This window comes from Camelus ferus, chromosome 28 (genome assembly GCF_009834535.1).
Source record: "Camelus ferus isolate YT-003-E chromosome 28, BCGSAC_Cfer_1.0, whole genome shotgun sequence".
Lineage (NCBI taxonomy): Eukaryota > Metazoa > Chordata > Mammalia > Artiodactyla > Camelidae > Camelus > Camelus ferus.
The window spans coordinates 1,611,075-1,629,569 of record NC_045723.1 but is presented as its reverse complement, the minus strand read 5'-3'; the positions used below and the strand labels follow the sequence as shown (position 1 = coordinate 1,629,569).

General features: G+C 39.1%; 1 protein-coding gene and 1 long non-coding RNA gene across 7 annotated transcripts in view; one reads left to right on the top strand and one right to left on the bottom strand.

The window, feature by feature from the left end:
• Positions 1-18,495, bottom strand: part of AFF3 (AF4/FMR2 family member 3) — a 434,554-nt gene that overhangs the window by 221,532 nt on the left and 194,527 nt on the right. The window lies entirely within an intron of this gene.
• Positions 587-9,202, top strand: LOC116660383. The gene is made up of 3 exons (XR_004315868.1): positions 587-597; positions 3,438-3,443; positions 8,918-9,202. It is a non-coding gene; the product is annotated as an uncharacterized LOC116660383 (long non-coding RNA).

Genomic DNA, 18,495 nt, shown 5'->3' with positions numbered 1-18,495 from the left:
AATGGATGGTTGAAGGTCTGGGCTGAGTGAGCTCCCTCCCCTCACCTCTTCTCTACCTATAAACCTGTAGCATTTTTTTCCCCTCTACTGTGAGAACCCCATGGCTCTTAATCATACTTGTGTGTTTAGTGTTTCCCTTTGTGGCTGAGCTGAAAGCCCCGTGAGTCTGGAAAAGGATGACAAGACTGATGCAGGTTCTGAGCACGTGAGGAAGAGTCAGAGAAAGTGGAGATCATATGTCACGGGGAGGAGAGTTGAATGGGCCACGCTGGCTATCTTACATATTTAAAGGTCACTGTCAGGGAAAAGGGTTTAAACTAATTTTGGATCACTCCAGACATGGGAGTTTGGACAATGGGGTTGAGTACAGGAGTCATTTTAGCTTCCTGAAAGTTCTTTATCAAAGAACCATTTAAACCATGAATGGGCAGGATTAATTACACGTTCAACCAGAAACTGACTATCTGAGTGGAAGCCAGTTATTAACTCACACCTCTAAGTGTGAGATTCTTTCTAGCTTTAAGACTGTAATCCTGGTCACTTTCCATCAATTTTCAATTAATAAAATGTTACACGGTAACTTTCTGTATTTTTCTAGTTCAGCTATTGTACTGTATGAGTTACTTGTGAAGGAAACCCATAAAGAGACTAAAAAGAGTATTTTAAAAGTACTAACCTACACGTGAATAAGAATTATTACAGTATCCTGATAAATTAAATGGATTAATTGGATAGAGATTTGAGAGATTTTTAATGAACAATTAATCAATAAAAGTATTCAACATGAAAATCTATTACAACCCTGTTGACATTATTTAACTTCAAGCACTTGAGTTCTGCGTGCTCATAATTAGTGAGCTATAAAAGATGCCATCCAAAGGAACATAATGAGAGGAACTGTTTATAATGGTAATTAGTATTCGTTTTCACAGAGAGGAAGGTTACAGCTACAGGTTGCAGCAAATAAAGGGTTAAACTCATTGCTGCGGAAAATACCACACTTAGGCAGCGTTTATTACATACTTAACTCTGTAACGCAAAGCCTTGCCTCAGAAAACACATCCTAAATAAAGCTTCGTGCCCAGACAGGAGAGATTTTCCAAAGGGAGGTAGGAAGTCCCAGGAGTCCATATACCTTCACTGGATGTTACGACTCAGCTCCAGCAGCTGACTTATTTGTTCCTTTCTTGGTTTCTGAAATCTTACCTGCATATAAATGTTCCACAAAAAAATATTTGGTATATTGTGAAGGTCAGCAAAAAAAAAATTTTTTTTTTAAATTTTCATTCCTGTGTTTGGGCTGGAGTGGACCTCCTACAGAACTTTACCTCCTCCTCTGGGCACCGTTGGAGGCTTCTCCCAGGCTCCCAGTGGCAAAATCTAGACTCAGAAGTGGGAAACATAAATCCACGTACAAAGACCCTCACTTTTGTTATTCTGGCTTTAGAAAAAATCAAAGTTTTCATTCAACAGAGATGAAGCTCCTGCCCCTTTACACAGAAACTCTAATATCTATAAAGCTCTAGTCAGTGGAGACAAAAATGCTTTCTAGACACATAGTTGTAGCAATAAAAGCATCTCTTCACCTCTCACTGTACCTCTGAGCCCACAGACAGAATCTGCTACTCTACTGACAGAGAACCCGCTGACACTTGGCAATAATTCGAGTCGACGGTCCTTTCCTAGACACAGCGGTGTAACCATCAACATCGAATGTTTTCTCTATTTGTTCTACATGCAAGGCTCAGCCTGAACAAATCTTGGACTGGTTCCCAGCTTGAAGTCACGAAGACATTGAACACAGGTCCCAGCCGAGCACAGCAATGATCAGGGCAGACCCAGGAAGCCACGTGGACAGTGAGCCAGCAGTCGGTCAGTGTGGCCCATCCCATGAGCCCCCGGGGCTGAGCCAGTGCCCAGCAGACCTCCTTCACAATGACAAGAATCAAAGAACCTTAACAGAGGTATTGGGGGCTTATTATTCATTGTCACTTGCCTTGAAAAGGAAAGGCTGAGCGCCACCTCTGACCAATACAACCTCTCTGGCTTCCTGCATCTTTTCAATCTGGAAAGCAGGAAGATGCCTTGATGTTGGCACGAATCCCACTGTGCCCCCCAAGTGCAGAAAGTCTCCTGAGGGACTTGTTATAACCACACAGTCATTTTTATTTAAAAGTTATTTATGGTGGGGAATGAATTAGGAGTTTGGGATTAACAGGTACACACTGCTGTATATAAAATAAACAAGGACCTCCTGTATAGCACAAGGAACTATATTCAATATCTTATAATAACCTATAATGGAAAAGAATCTGAAAAATTATATATATATAAAATATATAACTGAACGATTCTGCTATATGCCAGAAACTAACATTGTAAATCAACTATACTTCAATAAAAAATAAAACATAAAAGTTATTATTTTTAAAAAATTGTAAGAAAGAAGGAAGTGAAGACTCAAGGAATCACTCCTGCACAATAAAGGTAGAAAGATAAGAAAAGTATGTTCAGGGAACGTGAATTCCAGTATCTAGAAGGTCACTTATTCATTACTTCATTCACTCATTCCTTCGTTCAAAGGTGATGCTTGGGTACCACTGCTGTGCCAGCACTGGGGCCAAGGTGATAAACAAAACACACAGGGCCCCAGCGTCACGAAGCTGAGTCCATCCCCTGGAGGGACTGGACAAGAAATACACGGGACGATTCCACATAGCGCCTAGGGAAGCGCACAGTGCGACGTTCTGGGGTGACATGGAATCATCAAGAGCCCCCTCAGCACCACTCACAGAGGTGTAATGGAGAGCTTCCGTCCTTCGGATGAAAGGGGCGGCTTGAGATGAGAGAGTGTACTAACAACAGTAGGTGTAAAACCCCAAAATAGAATCACGTAAAATGGAAAAGAGGAAGCAATACGCAATCTCAATTTCCACCACCTCCCCAGGACTCTGGGGAAGAACCTATTTACAGTTTCATTGCAGCCATTCTGAAAAGGTAGAGAAAGAATCCCAGGTTTGCGATAAGAAATTTTGCAAATAACATGGCAGGATGGCAGAATGCAAATGTGAACGCTGCCGTGCCATCTGTTCAATATTACGGCAACATTGAGAAAAGGCCCTGAAAGAAATGATGTTTGAAATCATTAAAAAAAATAACATGTCAAGTTTAAAATACTCAAGAATCTTAAAACCAGCATCAACACATTCAGCAACCATATGGCCCTACAGCAGGTTAAAAAAAAAAAAAATCACCCTGCCTGCATTTTCTACTTCAACCCAATGGTTTCTAAAACGTGTTACTTTTTATTATTTGCATACCCTTTTTTTTTCCCTGTTGAATTCCTTGGTGTTTACAGCTTCTTGAATTATACCTAGAATCCTAATTCTAATTTTCATTTCGCCCTTCCTGAAGCAGTAGATAATGCAGCGAGGAAGATTAAAGTCAACTGTTCCAGGAAAAGGGACGCGTAGATGACAACGTATAACTTGATGAACACATCTTGTTTCAGGTCTGCTGGCCTATCCATATTCATCTCACAGGCTCAGGAAAATAACAGTCAACTTCACTGAGCACCTTACCTTCCCCAGCACTCTGCTAAGTGCTGCAGACTCATCATATAATCCAATCATCACGACTTTACAAAGTGGATACCATCCTTAATCACATTGTGGAGAAGGGGAACTTCCTCAAGGTCACATGGCTAGCACGAGGCAGGGCCATCGTCCAAACCCACCTTTGCAGGCCAAGTCTGCAATCGCAGCTGCTATCAGTGTTCAGATGTTTGTGTGGCCCAATCTGAGCTGACTTTTCAAGCTTAAGAAATGAGCAATGTTATGTTTAGGGTAGAGCTAGCTCCCTTGTCTCATCAAGAAGAGATTCTGGGAGAAGTGCCTTAAATGAAACAGAGGTAGTGGTCTAAAAAAAAAAAAATTCCTCCAGAGGCAGAAGACAGAATGACAGTCACAGAACTGAGAAAACCAGGAGCAAATGGAAGAAACTGAGCTGAGCAAATACTGCCTGTGTAGTTTTTGAGAAAGGAGTTAAAAGAAGAGAAGTATCTGCAAAACCTGACCTATCCCCCACAACAAGTCAGAGATCTAACATTTCAACCTAACTTTTTTTTTTTAATTTATTTTTTCTTGGAGGGGGCAGTAATTAGGTTTGCTTATTTATCTATTTATTTTTAGTGGAGGTACTGGGGATTGAACCCAGGACCTCGTGCATGCTAAGCACAGGCTCCACCACTGAGCTCCACCCTCCCCATCTCAACCTAATTTTGAAAATGGCATCTACAAAGCCCTCATTTACATCGTCAACAACAGATGATACACACTACTAAGCAAAGCACCTGCCCCAGAAAAGCAGCTTTATCAGAAGCAGAGTTTATGTTAGAGTATGCTTTCCAGCATCTGCCCGAGGATGGGCTACCAGCACCTCAGGCGGTGGTTGACCAGCATTGCAGAGACGTGTGTCTGTCAAAACAAGCAAAGAGTTTGTGAGATGGAAAAGCAGCCTGAAGCCCACTGGTTGTATCATAGTTCATTATTCAGCTCATAAGCCAGTTCCAGTATTTGGTAAAAATTACAAAATTTATAAAGGCCTAGAGAATTACAGGTTTACAACAGAAATCCTTGGGGTTTCAAATGAATTAAAAAACTAGTTCTGTTCAATTTAATAGCTTCGCATAGTGTCTTGGGGATACAGCGGAAACTCAGTACATGATTACTGGATAGTAGTAGTAATTCATATGTAAAAATCAGGATAAGCACACCTCACTTTATTGTACTTCACTTTATTATGCGTTACAGATATTATAGTTTTTACAAATTGAAGGTTTGTGGCTACCCTACATCAGACAAATCCTATGGGCACCATTTTTCCAACAGCATTTGCTCAGTTTGTGTGTCTTTGTTACTGTGTCTCTGTGTGTGTGGTAATCCTCACAATATTTCAAACTTTTTCATTATTGTTATATTTGTTGTGGTGATTTGTGATCTCTAATGTTACTATTGACAACTCACTGAAGGCTCAGATGATGATTAGCATTGTTTAGCCATAAAATATTTTAAAATTAAGGCATATACATTGGTTTTTCAGACATAATGCTATCACAAACTTAATAGACTCCAGAATAGTACAAACATTAATTTTATATGCAGTGGGAAACCAGAAAAATCGTATGACTTGCTTTATTGTGATATTTGCTTTACTGCAGTGGTCTGGAACCCAGCCCACACTATCTGAGTTATGCCTCCATTATCTCAAAAAGTCAGGGTCTGATGCATACATTTAAAATGCAAAAGTTGTTTTTGTATCCAGACCATAGAAGACTTTTTAAAAAATAACAAAGCATATTTAAACAACTTGATGAATCGTATAGGAAGAACTCAAAGGAAGTCAGACAGTAGAAATATCTGTCAAACATTTAAGTTCCCTAAACGCAGTGATAGAAATGAAATCATAACTGTAATTTAACCTCAACAAATGAAAAACCTGTACAAGGAACAGATGTGTGCATGTAGTCAGTGATTTCCAAAAATCTGCAAAGCTACACTGCTCTTCAGTTGTGTCTACAAATCAGCCAGCAAAGGAGTTACTGATTCATATGGCCACAGGCAATAGTGTTGGTGCAGACAGTTAGGTGGTTTCATAAAATTCTTTCCCCAAACTTTCCCTTCACATTCACCTGTCTTTGCTTTTGTCTGATGATCTTATTTCCTGAGTGATAAGGAATCTTGATTCTTTAGCAACTCTTTAAATCCCATGTAGCCAGGAATAATCAATAAAATAAAGAAATTAAATAACCACAATAACAATGTGGGAAAAAGAAGTCAACACGATAAGCAGTTGTAGAGTTACAAATCTATTACAGGAAAACCCATCCAGCAAATTTACATAAACACATAAACACTTAAACATTAGTTACAGCTCTTGACTTCCTATCACTTTCACCTTTTGTTCCCTAATTCAGGACATTTGGTAAGTCTCTGGCCTAGAGTAGTATTTTATTTTTGCAACAGTTAAAGATTTATGAATAGAATATAGTTGCCTGGATAAAACTTGCCCCCTTTCTTCTCCACTCACCACGGAGTCCTTACAATAAGGATGATAAGGTTTTGGGTGCCAGAATTGGAAATACATTTCTTTTTCTTGCCTAATTGCTCTGGCTAGGACTTTTAGTACTGTATGGAATAGCAGTGATCTTAGAGGAAAAGAGATCAGCTTTGCACCACTGAGTATGATGCTAGCTGTGGGCTTGTCATATACGGCCTTCACTATGTTGAGGTGCATTCCTTATATGCCTAATTTGTTGAGAGTTTTTAATCATAAAAAGAATGTTGAATTTTGTCAAATGCTTTTTTCCCTACATCTATGAGATAATCATTGTTATCCTTCATTTTGTCAATGAGGAATATCACATATATTGATTTGTGTATGTTGAGCCATCCTTGTATCCCTAGGGATACACCCCACTTGATCACGGTATTTGATCCTTTCAGTCTACTGTTGAATTTGGTTGACTAGTATTTTGTTGATCATCACAGATACTGTAATGTTCTTCACAGATAATGGTCTGTAATTTTCTTTTCTTGTAGTATCCTTGTCTGGCTTTGGTATCAGGGTAATGCTGCCTCCCTCTTTAATTTGAAGAGTTTTAGAAGGACTGGGTCTTTAAATATTTGGTAGAAGTCAAGCCATCTTTTCTCTGTTGAGAGATTTTTCATTAATGATCCAGTTTCCTTCCTAGTAATTGGTATGTTCAGATTTTTATTGCTTCATGATTTAGTCTTGGCCTTGTATGTAGGCAGTTTACAAGGCTAAAAAAGTTTTTTTAATGAAGGCTAAGAAATAAGACTGGCATGTAAACAGTTAATTTATTTTTGATTATCTGTCAAAACATAATTCAGTGAGGAAAAGATAATCTTTTCAAAAGTGGTTCTAGAACAATTGGATATCCATAGGCAAGCAGATGAATCTGAAACCTTGCCTCACACCACGTAATTAACTTGTCTCAAAATGGCTCTTAGAGCTAAACATAAGCACTAAAATACAAAATTTCTAAAAGAGAACATAGGTGAAAATCTTAATGACCTTGGGTTTGGCAAATATTTCTTAAATAAGACACAAAAATCACAAACCACAAGAGAGAAAAATAAATGTAACTTTGTTAAAATTAAAAGCCTTTCTGCTTCAAAAGGCACTGTAAAAAATGAAGACATAAATGGTACAGGGTTTCTTTTCAGGGGTGATGAAAACGTTAAAAAATTGACTGTGATGATGGTTGCATAACTGTGAATATACTAAAAATTATTGAATAGTACACTTTTAATGAGTGAACTATATGGTGTTTGAGTTATATCTCCATAAAGCTGTTACAAAAAAAAAAAAAAAAAAAAGAGAGAGAGAGAGAGAGAATCCACGGTCTGGGAAAGATAGTTACAAAACATATATCTGATAGAAGACTTATAACCTGAATAAAGAACTCTTACAACTCAATAATAAGAAGACACACAACTCAATAAAACATGGGCAAAAACACAATGATGGGATATGTCAAAGGGACACAGAAGCCAAGCTGAAAGGGTTACTAATGACCAAAGCTAAAATAATAAAATAAAGTAGTACTGGATTATAACTCAAGGTATAAAGTGAATATCCATGACTCCATACTGATGTAAACAGATGACTGAATAAATGCATAAGTGAGGGAGAACAGATAAATCTCCTGTGTACAGGAATTAAAATAATGTATGCGTAGCTATTTTTCCCTCAAAGGGGTGGAGCATCACATCATTCCTACTTCTTGAGTATGGGCTGCACACAGTTACTTCCTTTCAAAAAGTACAGCATGGAAGGAAGAAAAGAATAATTTTACAGTGGAGGAAGTTGGCAAACGCTACTCAGCCAAGTGGTCAAGGTCAACATCGACATTTATAAGTCATGTTAATAGCAGGTGCTCTTGATATGATGTGATGAGACTGGCACATTAACTGCATGGTGCTCTGCTCCAAGACCCATAACCCCAGTCTAATCATTAGAAAAAGATTAGACAAAGCCAGATTGAGGGGTGTTTTTACAAAAAAAATGGACCAATACTCCTCAAAACTGTCAAGGTCATCAAATATAAGGAAAGTCTAAGAAACTGTCAGTGTAGGGAGGCCTAAGGAGATAGGACAACTAAATGCGGGGTACCCTAGATGGGATCCTAAAATAGAAAAAAGACATTAGGTCAAAGCTAAGTAAATCTGAATAAAATATTGACTTTAGTTAATTAAAATCTATCAGTCATTAGTTGTGATGAATGTACTATACTAACGTAAGATGCCAGCATTAGTGGAAGCTGGGTGTTCGTTATTGGGAACTGTCAGTACGAGCTGCAACTTGTTTTTGTAAATATAAAAAAAATACTAAAAGAAAAAGGTTTTCTTCTTTAAAAATGGGCAAAGATTTGGGCAAACACTTTGCCAAAGAAGATATAGGAGAAGCGAAGTAAGCACATGAAAAGAAATTCAACATCATTAGTTAAAAAGGGAATGCAAATTAAAGCCACGATGAGCTAACACTACATATCTATTAGAAAGGCTAAAATTAAATAGACTGACATGGCCGCTTCTATTTCCAGGTAAGACGGAGTAAACGCATCTTTACTGTCTCTCACACTGAATGCACGCAAAGAACCTAGACAAAATGCGATGAAGGAAAATTAAACAGCAGCTGGCTGACTGGCAAAGAAGCCTAGAATCCAAAGTACTAGTAAGCCATTTTCTTTTTCTCTGTTATCTCCCAGTCTGTACTCAACAAAGTTCAAAACCCAGAAATGGGCAAAGTTGGAGAGAGAGACAGAGAGACAAAGAAACAGAGAGAGAGAGAGAAAAGGAATCAAGAAAAGCCTGCTAATGTGGTTCAAAAGGAGGAGGAAGATTCTCTTAACGCTCAGAGAGAGTGGAGGGAATTCCCCATCCCCTTCCTTTTCTTTTCTCCATTTTCTCACATCCCAACTCCACAAAATATCCCTCGGAGGCAGCAACAGGAATCAGCAAGAGCCTAAGACTATGATGAAGAAGAACCTTCCTCTCTAATTAGAAAAATACCTGATGAACACTAGCTATATGACCGCAACCCTGGAACACAGACACACAGATCCCAGCTTGGATCAAATCAGCCTTCCCAGGTAGAGTTGCCCAGGATACGTAACCGAGTGAGATAAAACCCCAGATTTCTGGCAGGACGTCTAAAAAGAGGAGACCTAGGGAAACAAAGTTCTAGGGAGATCAGAGAGAGGGAAAAGACTGAAAAATCAACCTCATAAAATTTTTTATGATCTCCTGGGCTCACCTCCAAGTAGATCATACCTGGATTTAACTCTCAACAGCCTACTATACACTCTGAGATCGAACTATGGAATAAACTGGTCCCAGGTCAGACATTGGATGGCACACATACAGGTGTGGTCTAAATAGCACACAAATGATTTGAAAACAGAAAGGGTGGTGAAACTAAAACTCACAGAAAGTGCATCAGAACTTAATGTTGGAGCCTGCCCAGGTTGATTGTTTGCTAAAACAGAATATCAATATTCACCACATAATTTAAACAAGAATAGGAGTCTAACTGCATAATGTTCGAAATGTCCAAGATGCAATCCAAAATTGCTGAGCACACAAAGAACCAGGAAAATCTCAACTAACATGGGAAATGACAGAGATACCAATGGTGAGGTAACTCAGATGTTGAAATTATCAAAATTTATTGAATTTTACATTTGAAATAGGTGGATTTTATTATATATAAATTATGCCTCAAAAATCAACAAGCATTAAGTTTTAACAGGAGGATAGATGTAGTTGAAACATGACATTAATGTTATTTTGGTGATAGCGTGCGATAAATTGATTCTTATGAACTGTTCTGAAACTAAACCACTATTTGTAACGTTATTTCTTTGAGAAATTATGTTTTAAGTTTCAAACAATCAGATTTTTAAAAAGTCTTCTGGCACCTAGTCCTTTCTTAAGTTAATGACCAAACATTTTAGAAAGTGTGGTAATCTCATCTTAGCCCAGGAACATGAGACTTTTGATTAATTGGGTATCATATTATATGTAAGCCTGTCTTAATGCTATTAATATTTCTAAAAGGATTTTGGAGACAGTACCTTTGGAGGAAGGGTAGACTTTTAGAAAAATCTCATGTGATGACTCAGCTGTCGTGCTGACGTGGGTCATGAAGGAAAGAACTATTAATTCTCTCCCTTCCTCTCGTATTGAAATTCTTTTAGAAATTAATGAGTCCTACTTTTACAGGGTCCCTCTCTTTAAATTCTTCAGTCTCTTCCTAGAAAGAACCATGGAGACTAATAGGACTCTAATTTTCATCTTTATTTATTATTAAATTATTTGGAGAGGGACATATGTACACAGATTTCAGGAAGATTGTCCAAATGAATATTTATTTTCTCAAAGGGAAAAATCTGTGAAACTCATCTTCTTTGATTCTAAATAAATGAGTAATCATAATTGGTCTCTATGTTTGGGAGCTCATTTGCAAACTGTTCCTATAATTGTGTTCACTCATTTACAGGCACAATTGAATGAATCAGGACATAAGACTGCATCCTACTTATTTGCATTAATTGTGATCAATTGTCACAGTTTGTTTATAAGACTGAATAATTTTTAATCCTAAGATAACCATGCTGATTATCAAATGATTCTGTATTATTTAGTTTTTCTGACATTTAGAAAATGTTTAATATAATCATTGTGTTCTTGGATTTTGAACTACAGGGCTCCTTTTGCTTCACTGTGCTTGCCTTATTTCCAAGAATTTAGTGGTGTTTCCAAGTCATTCTATCAACAGCTCATTAGAAAAGCTAGGGTGAATATATGTTGTGATTCTTAAGTACAATAAACAATAAGATACAAAAATATAACATCAGAACATATACACACATAAATCACAGCTTGGATCAGATCAATTTTGCTTTTGATGGTGAAAGATTTCATCTGTCCCACAAACCCTACTCAATTCAACCTTCCTGTATGACCCTAAAAATAATTAGTCATTCCCTTTTATGTCCCTTTCAAAGTCCATACCTTCATTGTCACATTTCTCCCAGCACATTTTAATTTGGGTAAATTTTCCTCTGCAATTTGACCTTGAACCCACGAAGATCTCGATACTAGCATTTTTTTTTCTGACATAAACTAAAGAATAATATCTCTACTGTGCTATTTTAGGTTATTGTTCAGAAAATATTTACTTCCCTTTCCCTCTCCCTGTGGGTAGAATATTCTCCCCTACCCACTGACTTTGGTTGGCCAAGTGACTTTTTAGGCCAGTAGGATACAGTGGTCATGATGCAAGCTGAGGCTTAAAATGTGCTTGGTCAGAATGACTTGCCCTGCATCATGAAAAGAACACGTCCCAGGTAGTATGTAGCTGAAGGAGGATTAATTTGTAGAACAGATCTGAACCCAACCTTCAACATGAAGCTGGGTCCAGCCTAAACTTGATACAGGAACAAGAATAAATGATTGTTGTTTTAAGTCACTGAATTTTGGGGTGATTTATCTCTCATTTATTTATTACATTTATTAATGTGAGGTTTCATCCTTTATGAATAGGTCTACGTTAAACTTCATTTTAGAATAATCTCCAAAATAAAAGAGTTCTGTGTTTCCCACATCCTAACTACGTGCTAAATTGAGTTTGGGTTGCTTTCTTCTAATGGCATTATCTTACACTTGCCTAAGGGAAAGCTAATGTTTCTCTTTTCTGCCCACACAGTCTTTCAAGATTTTCCTGTGACTTCTTTCCTCACCACATTGTTCTTCAGAAGAGTTGGGAGTTATCTGCAAACATGTCAACATGTCACTCTGCACCTTGTCTTCTAGAATCACATCATTTTTAGTATGGACTTTTTTTTTTTTTGGAACATGGTCAGGAACCATCCACAGCACAATCACCTAGAACTCATGTTAAAATGACCAATTACTGGGCCAGCCTCAGACTTACTCAATCAGAATCTCTAGGGTAGGATCCAGGAATTTATATTTTTAACAAGCTCCCTGGGAAATTCTTGTATTACAACAGAGTTTGTGAAACACTTCAATACTACAAATACTGTAACTAACCAGATCCCGAGCTAATTCCTAGGCTAGTCCTAGGGGATTTAAATGTTATCTACCATCATTTGGAAGTTTAGCTGCTTATCCTTTCTTTTTGTTTTCTATATGTTCATTTTCTACCTACTTCAAGACATTACTTTTTCTTCCCTCCACTTTTGATCACATGAAAGCTCAATTTTCTTTTTCTTTCTTTAGAAACCTTGGTACAGAGTATTTTTAAAGACCTTTTGATAATCTAACTTATTTCAATGGCTGTTAACAAATTTATGTCTTCTCTCAAAACTGCGGTTCCTGGGTTGGTCAGACACTTTCCCCATAGAAACCACACTCCCTGTGCCTCAAAATGTTGCCTTGTATTTTGCACTCAGCGACCCTCTGTTTTAATGAAATTCACTGGCTGGTCTTATATGAAAATGACTCACAAATCTTAATTCATTGAGTTTCTGACGTAAAGAACTCCTTATTGGTAGCCAACCAGGTTTTCAGCAATTCATCAGTTAAATGATGGGATTTTTTGGACAACTCCAAAATCGGTGTTGCCGCTGATTTGTTTCATCTGTGTCTTCCGACCTTTTGGATTCAAAAGACAATTTGATCTTTTCTAAGACCCAATGCAAAATTTTATTTAGTCTCTTTATTACTCTATAGGTGATATAGAAAAGTGGCAAAGAGCATGGGCTTTGGAGCCAAAGTGCCTGGATTTGCACCTGAGTTACACACTGTGTCTTAGTGTCTCTCACTATATACATGAGGAAGGCAGTAACATACTACAGAGGCCTACTTATTACATGAATTATTATACTTAAAAGTGCTGAAATGGTGCCTGGTTCATTTGAAGTCAAGATGTGACGTTCTTACTATGACTTCAAAATTCTCGAGTGTATTTTTAACACTGTTATAAACCTTTGGTTGGGCTCCTTTGTACTTACCCACTCCTCTTTCTGCTTTCTTAAAGTATTTTATTTCAAAATACATCATACATACAAAAACGTGTCCACATGCTCCAAGGCATGTGCAGGTTTTAAAGAACAACAGTGAAATACCTATTTGGGTACCCGAACAGCTTCAGATACAGAATTATAATCTATTTTCTGATACACTGGGTTCCTCACTTATCGCAGCACCTTCCCTTCACCATTGCAAGTGGTGTGTTTGTCATTCCCTTGCTTTTCTTTAGAGTTTTACTACCTGCTTGTTTATTACTATTTTTAAGAAAACTTTGCAAGTTGCTCATAAATTCTTTTATAACCTAGTTTCTTGTCAGCACTTCCCATCTGCCACCTTTTTAAAGCTCTCCTGTTCTCTTAAAGTGAGGGACTGTCACAGATTCTGAAAGATGGTTTGTTCCTCACAACAGTCAATTTTTTTTCTTCACTGCCTCATTTTGAAGGCTTCCTCTATCCTCCTTAAGAATCCCTCATCTAAGGTCTTGGCGTCCAGTCATGTTTATGGATAACGCCCAGCATCATTAGTCTGGCCCAGTGTTCCACGGTGTGGTCCTGACATTGGCCTGAAGTACTTAGGCAGGGAATTTCCACAACCTCAAACCATTCCTTATGTCCTTTACTCTGTGTAAGAGCTGAGTAAAAACCAATATTTTACAGACATAAAAGGGATCTTTGAAACCAATTTGGCGCATCAGTCTGCCAAAGGCCAGGACACTGTAAAAGGAACCGAGTGAGATTGCGATGAAACGTGCTCAGTTTTCTCTTCTAAATTAAAATCCTGTACCAGATACCAAAAGGTTTCCTCTTTCTGTCCTTCTTCTTTTAAGTAGTTATGACGGCAATTAAAAAGAGCCCTTGGGTCGCTCTACACTGTGCTCTATTCCAACCACTTCCTATCACCTAACGATGCTATTCTGGCCAACTAACATTACAAGAATATTTTTTTATTAAAATAAATACAGTTTTAAATGGAAACACTCAATAAAATGGTCTCAACAGATGTTTTTCCTGCAAAGAAAATGGAACCACAGAAATTCAAAACTAATCCGCCCACCTTGCTCAATAAAGACCCCGCTGTTCTTTCGCTATCGTCACTGGTTTCTGCAGGTAATAACAGAGGCTGAGAAGAAGTCAGCTTTTTAAAAGGTGGGTGTTTTTGTCATTCACAAAGGAGCTTCTGCTCCTTTTTTAGACAAAAAAAGGTAAAACTGCATATTTCAGACAAAACAAGGTACAAATTTATCTTGTGTTAAAAGGATAACTATTTCAGAGTAAAAGTACCACTTTTGTGCTATGAAGATGACTATGGCCATATAAATATACTACTTTCTCATGGGCTATGAAGTCAGATGATGACTGATTTAAATTATATAAACATCAGAGTCAGACTGTTCTATTTATTTTGTCTCCACTTTTTAAAAAAATTTAAAAAGAATTCACATAACCTCAACCCTAATCCTCTAGCCACCAAATAAAGTATCTTAAATAAATATAAGTACCATTTAGAGACATCGGAAAATATTTGAATTCCTCTACTGATTTATGTTTCTTACATGTAAATGTTATAGAGATTGCTTCTAAAAATCAACTATTAATGTATATATTATGCGTTGATCCCAAGATACAAAAATGTTATTTAGTGGAGACTAATTTATCCACACAGCTGACTCTTTTTAAACAAGGTTATCCGGAAGTTACTGGGATGAATGTGGTGAGAGTGTATGAGTCAGCTGATGGTCAGCAGCCTAGCTGAGCTGCCCTGGGCCAGATGAGGATGGAAGCACTGGATGAAAAAACATGACAGTTCATGATCAGTTTCCACTTGAAAGCCACATGCCACAAAGATGTTTCTTCCACAAGGGTAGAACAAAGTCTCTGCATTGGAAATGACAGAAAAGAGTATAAAAGAGAGATGTTATGAAGAACTTCTAAGCCATCAGAGTACCAGGAAGATGGAACAGACATCAATCATCCAGCCACCTGGTACTTTGATTCCTCTGAATCACCTTCCTGAGGGACGCTGAGGAAGCCAGGTGTTGCCGTGGTCCTGACAGTGCACTACTGCAGCAACATCTGGCTGGACAACCTACCTCCTAATTCACCCACTGTGATCTCACAGAATTACAGTTTATATAGCTTTTCCATGATTTACAAAACGAAGAATCTGATGATGGTTGTGTAACCCAGACAGAAAATAGGGGATAAGATCGAGGTCTCTACTCTGGGTCTGTCACTTTTACCAAAGTTGTGTGATATCACTTGGACTTGACTTCTGGGGTCTTGATAAGTTTGTCTGCTGACAAAAGTCCACACGTGTCTTTAAAAGTCTACTTAGTCTTTTCCATGAGGATGAGGCCAGGAGTGGTAAAAATATCTGAACAAATATTGTCTCCATTGTGCCTGGAGGAGAGCAGGGTTCCATGACAGCTTCTGTTTTGTTCAATCTATTTCATATAGTTATTTTTAAAAGCATAAACACAGATCAGTAGACTAGTATAACCATGCACCTAGTTTTTTTAAAGAGTCTCTCCCGTTTATAGGCTAAAAATGTCATGAAAAGTCCTTAAGATCAGCCATTCAATCAGCCATGTGACCAGCTATTCAGAGGCGGTCCACTTCCCAGACACCATGTCCACTCTGCTGCTAATGCACCTCCAATGGGCAATGAGAAGCCTGAGTCCACACGCTGGCCAATGCCACAGGAAATCTGCAAGCCACCAGAGCTTCACCAAGGACAGGGAACTGGAAACTTTGCCTGAATTCTGCTTCAAGACCCAATGTGTTCACTGAACATGAAGTATTAAGTAAGGGTTGATATGTACTTTGCGAGCGTGCTAGAGTTCAACATCATTAAGGCCCCTCAAAACTCCCAGTCAAACAAAAGGGCAAAGAGTTATGCCTTCCTTGCACCTGCAGACCTAGAGGTGACATGGAGGTCACATGTTACTTCTTAGGCAGTTTAATTACTATCCTCTATGAACCTTCTTTAGCTTTAAATAGAAAGAAGAGACTCTTACAGTTAATCTGACAACACTGCTAAGAGCACACGGGGGTTGAATGGGAACCAGTTAAGCAACAGCCAGGTGAGATGCTGAATGGTACTGAACACAAGCAATGGGTAAATGAAATGCTCTAAGGACACAGTGGCAGAGCCCCAACCATGCTGGCCCAGCCATCAGGGGCTGGGGGAGATGGCAACAGGGGACCATCCTAGCCAGTGGAGAAGGGAGACTCTCTCTGGAAGCTAAAACAAGGGAAGAGAGTGGGCAGCTGTGGCCTGTGAGCAATGAACCCTGGAAACAAAGAGTGATTAAAGAGTAAATCAAAGAATTATGTGCAGGAACACAGAAGGTCCTGAATGTCACACTGCTTATTTCAGCCACACATAGTCCATATGTTTCATGACAGAATTAGGTTCAGAAAGATCTCATTAAGCTGGATGGGCCATTCCAGCAAAATGGAATCTAATAGAGACAAATGATTATTATATGTAGGCCCAAAGACACAACCCCAAGAACATATGAGCTGGAGTTTAAGCAGCCTCATGGGCAGACAACTTAGGAGTTACAGCTGGGAGTCAACAGATAACAGAGCAATGTTGACCTCAAAATTCATTTCATTAATTATGCAGAAAAAGCAGAGGACATCCCCGTTATGGAGCAAATGCAGTGCACGGTGCTGTGGTCCCAGATGCCACTCGTTAGGAAGGTGTCCAAAGAAGAGGAACATGTGAAGTCTCTGAAAATGCTCACTTAGGGGATGACGGAAGTCAAGGACATCATAAAGCCCTCACGCTTTTGAAGGGTTATGACACAGACAAGAGATTGGGGTTATTCTATGGGGTGACCACGGATGAAGTCAGAGCCAACGATGGACAATTACTCTTCCGTCGCACATTCAGCAAACATTTGTTGAGCTTGTTGCATGCGTCAGACACTGTGCTAAGTGGCTGAAAGGCAAGACAAGGGAAAATTTCCCACTACTGAGATCTTTCCAGAAACAAACTACGCTGACTTCTGGAGACAGTAAGTACAGGGTTCTTGAAAATATTAAGGCCAAACCTGGAAGCTACGTTGCAGTCTTAGAAAGGTTGGAAATGGAAGAGATGATTTCTAAGCTCTCGAACTCAGAATACAATCATCTGTGAGTTATGCTCTATATCTCTCTTTTTTCCCCCAGTTCTTCCACATTCTACAAAAGAGGCTAATTCAACATGGTTTTCAGTAGAAAGCAACAGAAACCAACACTGGAGAGCTTACATTGAAATGGCATTTATTAAAAAGAACATTGGGTTTCTCATAGACACCCCAGGACACCTGCAAAGCTAGGCTTGAAGACCTCACAGTCAGCAAAGGTGCCCAGCATGCACAGTGGAGCTGGTCTGGGGAATATGCTTCTCCATGAGTGGTGGACACCATCACTGGTCACCAGATGGAGGGCACTGGATGGGGCTATAAGGAAACAGCAGCCTGGACACCAGAGAAAATGCCACCATTGTACCCATCCTCCCCGAAAGGGATTCCTTGCATTCCCTACATCCTTGGATCACAAGCATCCACTTTGATGTCTAGGGGAGGGGATGAGTCAGACTGGCAAAGCCTGGATCATGAGCTTAAATCCCGGCTTCAAGGGAGGCTAGAGAATTTTCACCTTCTACAGGTGGAAATTATGGGCTGTGCCTCATAAGGCAAGGGATTCTCCCAGGGTGTTCAGAAGCTGAGAGCTCCCCCCACCCCACAAAGATGTAGAAACACTCACTGGAAGTTACAGTAATTCTTCTCCCAATAATACTTTAACCAGGCCCAATCACTGAAACAGAAGGCCAAAAGGTGAGAAAATTAACGTTGGAAAAGTAGCTTCCCTAATATTATAAGGAGTACTTGTTTCTCTGAATCATTTTTTTTTTTTAGGAAGAATTCATGGTCACTCACAAATGTGGGTAATGCTGATTGGAAATTGCCATCGTAAGTCTGAATGGAATCGATAATGGGAGAAAAACCACAGAGAAACTAGGGAATTCCAGGCTGTGTTATGGCAGGTGAGTTTTTAAGTCAGCCTACTGGAAAGCTAATTACCACAGCAGTGACCAAGAATAAATTACTAGCATCACAGGACTGGAAGAACCCTCCCGCAGTCAGGGAATCCATCACACTGTGTCCCCGGGGCCTGCATTTCCAAAAGGAGGGCTGGCAGCCCCCTTTTTCTAAGGGCCTCTAGAGAAGGGCGTGTGAAAACCTCCGTAGATAAGGCAGAACCGTAGACGTCTTATGTCTCATGTTCAGGACGTACTTTGATAATGTCTTGCTCTTTCCATCCAAATCTCCTCCCCTCCCCTCCCCTGCCCCCAGGAGTGAAAACAGAAAAGAGGGGCTCACCATCTCTTCCATCAATTTCACTGCGGTTTCCATAGGACA